The following is an 8,493-nucleotide window of genomic DNA, read 5'->3' as shown; positions in this document are numbered from 1 at the left end:
GAAACTTTTAAAATAAGAAACAAATAGGGGGTGTTCACTTTCATATTCCTAAAATTTGTAATAAAAAGTAGACACATCAGGCATTCAGAAAGATGAGGTGAAAAGTGTTATTACAAAATGTTTCTAAATAAACCAAGTCTAAAGTACTGATCATCCACTAACCGTTTCAAACAAGTCATAGTACAAATAATAAACGACAAAAACCGGTTTGATTTATCACTATAAAAAACAATTTCTTATCATTTATTACACTCTAACGAAGTCTTTCTTTTAACAAAATCATTAAACCAGATAAAAACTACTCAGTAGATTCGAGAAACAAGAATGAAGATAATCAAACAAAATGACATTCAGTATCTGGAATTGTTTATGTATGATCTTTAGAACATGTTGGTTTTCAATCCACCTTCTTTAATCGTCTTTTGATCGTTCTCAAACTACTCAAATTAGTTTCCCTAACAATTAGTAGCTTTCTATCAGATATGATTATTAATGCCAATGTTTGGTGTCGAGTAGAAGTTAGTATCAAAAACCAGTGTTGTACAAATTATTTTTTTGGTTTTTAAAAGTGAAATATTACAAAGTACGATCTCTATATCAAATTCATTACTAAATACTTTCACTTTACTTTGACTTCAATACATCTTTGTACTTACAGATAAAGACTGCACTGCACAAACAGCGTGTTGTACAATAGAACTAATCTTGAATTGAAAATAACATTGTTAAGAACAAGAAATGCGCTACAAATGAGTACAATTGCATTTTGCAATTATGTAATTATGTACATTTATGATTTGCGAAAAGATCTATTGTGGAATGGCTTTAATTGCCAGAGATCTTTGTCGTCTATTTCAAGCGCTTCCAAGTGTAGTTCTTAGGAGTTGCTCAGTGTTTCATACTTCGAGAGAATGTGGATAGAGGTCTCGTCCTCTGTGCAACAAAATCTGTACGCCGCACCTTGTTGCTTAACATTTTTCAATTTATGTATTTCACAGGAAAAGTCTAATCAAAATTTTATTGAGGAAATCATCTAAATGATATTTAAGAATGCGATACGTATCTCATTCCATTTTGAACCACTTTTCATAGGTTTTTTAAACATGTACTAAGGAAATCCAGCCCTTCCTGTTCTCAAGACTAAATTTCACCTTCAATAGCATGTTTTTTTGAATGGTTTGTAGTAGTTCGTAAAAAGTATGCGCAAACCAATAAAAATGGGTCCGATTTTGTTAAACTACTTCTGCTCTACCACTTTTTTAGGTCAAATTGCAACAGTAATCAACTCAACTAATCTCAAAACCCAGAAGATCAAATCAATGGGTCGTTTTCTAAAACACTGATGACTATAACAATAACTGGGCTTTCTACTAAGCCCCATAATTAGTTTGATACCAAGAAACCATTTGACATTTTGGTTGTTGTAGATGTATAATCTTTATATTGTTGGTCAAATGCTCTATAGAAAGCAGCATAAAAACAATAAACATCGAAATTCGGAAAACTCGCACATCAGGTTCAGGTTTGGTAAAATGCTGTTCTGTTAATCGTAATTTTCCTATTTACAATTTTTGCTGCTTGTTTGGGCCTCTCCGTGAAATTTCTAGTTTATTGATATCTTCCTAAAAACTGAGAATTTCTATGTTGACTTTGCAATATTTTGTTATGTACATTGCTGAATAGAATAATAATTTTCATTGCTGTGTGTAACTGGCATGAAGATACTGGAATATACAGGTCACTAGAACTTGCTAATTAATTGTTTGAGACACCCTGTTTTTATCTATTTTGAGAAAAATTATTTATTTATAACACATTTCTGAAGACAACCATAACATAAATTTTATATAAATAGCAACGTTTTTTATACAATTTGTATTATTGCAGAAGTTGGACCAGACTGTTGGCAAATATTTTAATTTTCCTGATGGAATGTCGCAGATAAGTGAGAAGGGTTAAACAATTTTATTGATACTTCTATTTTTCTTCATATTGATTCTTCTATGCATCCTTCTGCTAACTTGAAAGAACGCCATCGTCCGTGGCTTTTCAAAGTGAGCAAATCAGCGCATCAGCGCAGCTCTCCACCAACATGGTTGCCGAGGAACTCCTTAGCCCATATCTACTATATCTTCGGGAGTTTTTTGTTTTAGATATTTCGCAACATGTTTGGGTGTAACATCTATAAATTACAGTTTTAACTTTTCTGAGATTTTGATAATCGCGTTCATATCTCGACCTGGATTTTCCTGGTAATTTAAACAGACAGAAAATGAAATAATTCTTTTATTAAATATATATTTGCTAAGGAAATATTTATCATATTTGGTACTATTGTAAATACAATAAATTCAACTCTAATCCTTTTCCTTGCTGTTTTCAGATAAGTTTAATAAAAAGTATTGTTCCTTATACGTCCAAAAATGGGTTTTTTTTAGACTGCTAATGAAATATATTATAGAATTTATTTCTTTACTTTGCTTTGTTGCTTAATGATTTGTCTGTTTGTTTGTGAACTAAACTGCAATTTTGTAATTTGAATTATGAGGTACTTGAACACCTCAAATATTTTTCAAACTTTTAATTAAATAACTAAATGAATTTTTACATGAAAGTGGATATTTTTTGTACAAATGCATACTTTTGAAGGTTTATATTGAGCCTTGTACTTTCGCGACTTGAAATATATCATATTATTGGAATTAATTCATTTTTGGAGCGAATTCAACTGACTTACTGGAAGGAAAGAAAGTTTTAATGCTCATTATTCGTTATTTTGAGAAGATAAATAATATCATAGTTTATATACATAAATCTATTAGTATATGACGACGTTCGAGATAATTTTTTGTATTATTCACTCTCATTATTTGAATTCAATCTAGATTTTATCAGTCGTGTGTTATCCTTCAAATATACAACGAAGTTCGTCAAATTTCCACTCAACTGTTAATACCAGAGGAGACTGTATAGATCCATTCGATATTTGTTATCTAGGCTAATTTCATTAACCAGACATAATTCGTCTCTATTTCAAAGAGACAGCCTCCTATTGTATCCTGATACACAAAATCTGACCCATATCAACGTCCGGTCAACCGTGAACGTGTTCGATTCAGTTTTAACACAGATAAACAACAATGGGAACTCTTAGATAAAAAAAAGATCCCTGTCTATGGGGAAATCTCATTAATTAATTTTGCATAAAAGCGGTTTTTCTGAATTTAATTAATTTCTACATCAAACACGAATGCCAATAAAGTTGCCTATAAAATAAGCTAGTTAAGTTTTAAGGTATGGCAACACTGTTGTGAATATATCAAATCTGACAACGGCATTATAAAGTTTGTCATGTTTAATAGTGAACGTACTATTGTAGCTATTTGTATTGTATCTTGTTTTCGAGCTGTGGCTTATTTTTTTTAGGTTCAATTCACTATTTTAAACCCATCTTTGATACGTAAAAAGTCTTTGATAAATATGCAAAGATCAAATTAAATCTAATAGCTGAAAGTAGGGCAAAATTGAAACTAGTTGCGTCGCTTGCGTTGGAATACGCATTTTACTCCAGGTCCAGGTAAGAAAATGGTTGACCAGAATTCCTAGATTGAAATTTGACCGCTAGACGTAACTTGTATGCAACCATTCAAACATGCAGATAAAATTAATAATAAAATAGATGTAGAAAATGTATAGAAAATCTGAAAGCAATAAATCGTTGTTAAGTTCTCATAGATTTATCATAATCATCAAAATTGTACTTCAGCATTTCAAAAGGTATTTTAATCACAAACTTTTCAATAATTATTTACTCAAAAGTTTCCAGATGATAATAAAAAGAAATTTGAAATCTTAAATCCCTTCATTCATTGTTCTGAGTGAAACGCTTCAACTAAATTCTGAACAAGTACAGCACTTGGATCAGGTGCTATTATCAGAAGTCAGGATACTTCGTTTTGCACACGTCATATTCGGATTTCATACTATTCACTACAAACTTTATTAATTACAGAACTGATAAGTAATTTGAAGATACATACTATGACTACACTGGCAATGGCATTAGAGCTTTTGATTAATTCCAAAATAACATACCGAGTATGGAATAGAACATACCATCGGCTATAAACCAATTTCTGTATATGTGATTCTAAGTATTCCATTGAGATTGGGATTTTCTTCATCAGCGTTATGTAAAGTTACGTATGAATTGCCAACAGTTACAATTCCAAAACTACAGCGGAATATTAAGCGAAATAGAGGCACAAGGTGTTTAATACATTCGCTCAAAATTAAGACAACAATATCTATATTGAAGTTATATGAATTTACATTACCGAGAATATTGACTTTCTTGAACACTAAAATGTATTAAAATAGTATTCTGATTGTTTTAATAATATTTATTGATAATTTTCACCCGCGGCTTCGCTCGGGTCAAACATATAATCATATAAAATAACTATTTTTTATTGCTTGTTTTGACTTAAGGTTATTAAAATATAACAACAAACGTTAAAACATATTTCTCTGTAACGAAAATAAATAATATTGAATTTTAACAATTTCAAAAGATATAAATTATTCTAAGACATTTTTGTAGACTAAGAGCTCCAACTGAGTGCTATAAATTGCTATCTCGTGGACGTGTTTTTGAGTGGTGTAAGCGCTTCAGTGAAGGCCGAGAGAGCACTGAAGATGACCAGCGCTCAGGTCGTCCTGACTGCTTCAACTCCGGAAATAGTGATCCAAATCAACCAAATAGTGCATGCAGATCGTTGAAATAGCAACCGGATGATTCCCGAGGCTGTGAACGCCGATAAAGAAACGATTAAAGATTTTACATAAGGAACAACACACGACAAAAATCTGACCAAAACCTCTTACATCAACGGGTCGGTTCAGATTTACTTGAAGGTTAGAAAAAGATCTGCTTTGAAAGGGGCCTGATTTGAGTCGATGGAAGCGGTAAAGCAAAAACCGACAGAGCTTACTAAAAGCCTTCACCAAAGAAAACTTCCAGCACTGCTCGACCAATGGAAAAAACGTGTGTAGTGAGGAGAGGGGAGTATATTGAAGGGGAGCATTTGATTGTAGAATTATTTTTATAATAAAAACCTTTTTCATAAACAGACTCGTTATTTAATAATCATGAGAGAATCGGGGCTTTTCTAAATGCACTCCCGATACCTGTAATATCTGCCCTTGTGCTTTGTTATGTTTTGAATTGAAATGAAAGCTCATTGGGAATAATTGGGATCATAATGAATAGCATCTAATCAAAAAATAACACCTAAACTTAAAAATTCGGTTAAGTAGTTTTCGCGTGAAAACTTAACAAACAAACATACCCGAGCCAATCAGGAAAAACTTAGAGGACACCAAGTAATGAAGAACCAAAATTCCTAACGTGAAGATCTTAAGATCTCAAAGCCGCAGAACTTCTTAAGTACTGAGGCGAAAAACTTAAAACAAGGATCCATAGACTTAGAAGTGTGAAAAGAGAAGTTCATGTCAGAAGAATGGAGCCTCTGCTCTATCTATAAAAATTGTTCAAAATTATACTGCACCAACTTCAGAGACATTTCTTTACTGAATGTCACCTACAAAGTAATAACCAGGATACTGTTTAGAAGGCTGGAAGAATATGCAGATCAAGTGATTGAAGACTACCAATGTGGTTTCAGAAAAGGAAGAGCAACGACAACAACAAAGCAAGTAATAAACTATCAGTGTATATAAATATCAACCCTCGTATTTATGTGATGATATTAAGTGAATATTTGGTATAGTATTGTTGGTTTCAAATTATCCAATCAAACTAATGTAGTAGTTAATCAGATAAATGCAGATTTTATAACTCCACAAACCCTACCGAATCGTTCAAATCCACACGTAATGAAGAAATGGTAAATAAATATCTATCCGGGTAGATGCATTCAATTATGATGATTGAAGTGTCTAATACAGGTAATCTCTCATTGGAATGTTATAAAAAAACATAAAAATGCTTGATGCTGTCATCAAAATTAATTAAAATCCTTCAAAGTATCTTGTGTAATATTATAGAGACTATTCATTGTACAAATCTTTCGATTGAATGGACATTCCGTATCTTAAGAAAAAAACTATTTTACCATCAATCTAAAGCGGCCATTTCGATTTTGAAGTTCATCAACCACATAATATAGTTGCTCCATTATAAACTAAATGTAGATACACGCATCTAGGAGTAACCAGAGCAGCTTTTCCACAAATTAGGCCGCAAATTAACCTAAACGCATTACAAGGAAACCCTTTATAGGAGACTCTAGAATTTATCGGCGCATCCGATCACGGTTAACTTGATAGACGGACAGTATCGAAGAGTAAACTTCGATATTGAGTGATGAGAGTCTGCGGAAATCAGAATTTGTAAATTTAACTCGAAACTCACTGTTTGAATTATTATGCAAATATATCGGATGCTAGGGAAGGACGTATTTTCAGTATTCCCAGTCTACACAGAATTAGTTTTTGGAAAAATATTGTTGATTCCATATAACATGAGACCTATTTTTATAAATTTCAACCTTAAAAAGTTCCTTTTAAAAAGGGATAATGATGCTTTAGACCCCTTAAAAAACGGAATAAACATTAGAAATTTTCAGATTTCTATTGGACCCACACAAACTAAAACAAATAAGGTAGATTTTTGGTAGTTTCGTAAAGTTATTGAAGGTTTTGTCTCGCCTGACCTAGAGATGGAGGTAGTTGCTTGAAAATCACCACTGTACCGTGAAGATGTTTACATCAAGTGTTTGGCAATGTTTCACAGAAATAAAACCGAATTTTCGCGTTTTTTTTTGAAACCATGGAACCATCACTTTACACCCAAACCATCAAAACAATGGACTGAAAAGGGAGAACCGACTCCAAAGAAAGCAAAGAATGCTCCATCGGCAGGAAAGGTCATGGCGTCGATTTTTGCAATGCGCTTGGAATAATTTTCCTTGACATTGACACTTGTGCGAACTTATTACAAAGTTTGAGAGGAAAAATCAAGAAAAAAATTGTTGTTTCATCAAGACAATGCAGAAGCTCACACATCTGTGGTTGCAATGGCCAAAATTAATGAATTGCAGTGATCCTCATGCACCCTGTTCGCCAGATTTAGTCCCCTTGGATTATTTTCTGTTTCTAGACTTGACAAAATGGCTCGGTTGTCAAAATTTTTCCAGTAATATTGAAGTAATTTCGGTAGTTGAAGGCTATTTTGAAGAGCAGAATGATTCTTATTTTAAAAAGGGTATCGAACTCATCTGGGAAAGGTGTATGGAGCTAAATGGAGATTTCATTGAAATATAAATATATTTTTCTCAAAATTTTTGTGTTTCCTTTTTTGTGTCAAGTGTTTCTTGAATTATCCTTCTACTTTGGCCTAGAAAGTGCAAAAAGAATATGAATTGGTTTCAATAGATGTTTTGTCATTTTTCTTCTGCTGATGGGTCATTGGAAATTTCCCCAAGGCAAGGAATTAAAAACTGCATCAACTGAAGACGTATTCAAAACGAAACATTTTGCAAAATATAATTTATATTGCACAAAAGATGATAGATAACAAAGAGGACTGAATAGAAAGTTAATATGCATCGTAGAACATGTGAAAAAACGAATTGGTGGATACATTGGACCACTAAGATTTATACGTGACATCTTTTATCCCTTCATTTAAACAAATTTTCTTGTTCTACTCAATCTTCACAAAATTTACATCATAAAAAACTTCCTAACTCCCTAGCATATTTTAAAAACTTTAATCATAACCAATAAATTATTTTTGCGTTCCAGTAAATACTTATCTTTGAAGGCTTGGCTTGTTATTATTTATCACCGGAGGGTAATTAGAAGTTTCTTTACCTTTCTCATTAACTGAGTGTGTTTATAATTCAACGGCGCTCCTACTAACTTTCCAATTGCCATATTTTCTATCCGACAGGGAAATTACTGAAATAGAGGAGCTATTAGTTATTAACTACCGTTTGATATGAACAATTTTGATGAGTATAATTGAAATGACTTCACATTAATATTCAGGAATAACGTAATATTGATTCTCGTTTCTCAGTAATCAACTTTTTAGAATGTCATATACCTTCCAATAATTAAGTTTAAACAGCAGACGTTGGTCAAAGTAATATTAGAAGTTTTTAATTATCAAACAACCGTTAGTTTTGGGCTTATAGATCACTGAGTACCCAAAATAAAAACTTTTTACTTTTTAAAACGTAGCTTAGATACAAATTTTAATTTGAAGGTCGGGAAGATTTTTTCACAAATATTATTGGGGTGCGAAATCGATCAATATTTAGAAATATACTAGCTGAAAAAAATCCATTGATCAGGAAAAATTTTTGTTACATAGATTAATAATTGTGCAAAATCACATGATTATGAAAGAAAATAAAGTACTACACGTGATTCAGTCATTAAAGTATATTTTTCACTAGAATA

Source organism: Diorhabda sublineata, chromosome 5 (genome assembly GCF_026230105.1).
Source record: "Diorhabda sublineata isolate icDioSubl1.1 chromosome 5, icDioSubl1.1, whole genome shotgun sequence".
Taxonomy (NCBI): Eukaryota; Metazoa; Arthropoda; class Insecta; order Coleoptera; family Chrysomelidae; genus Diorhabda; species Diorhabda sublineata.
Note: the sequence above shows the minus strand (reverse complement) of the source record.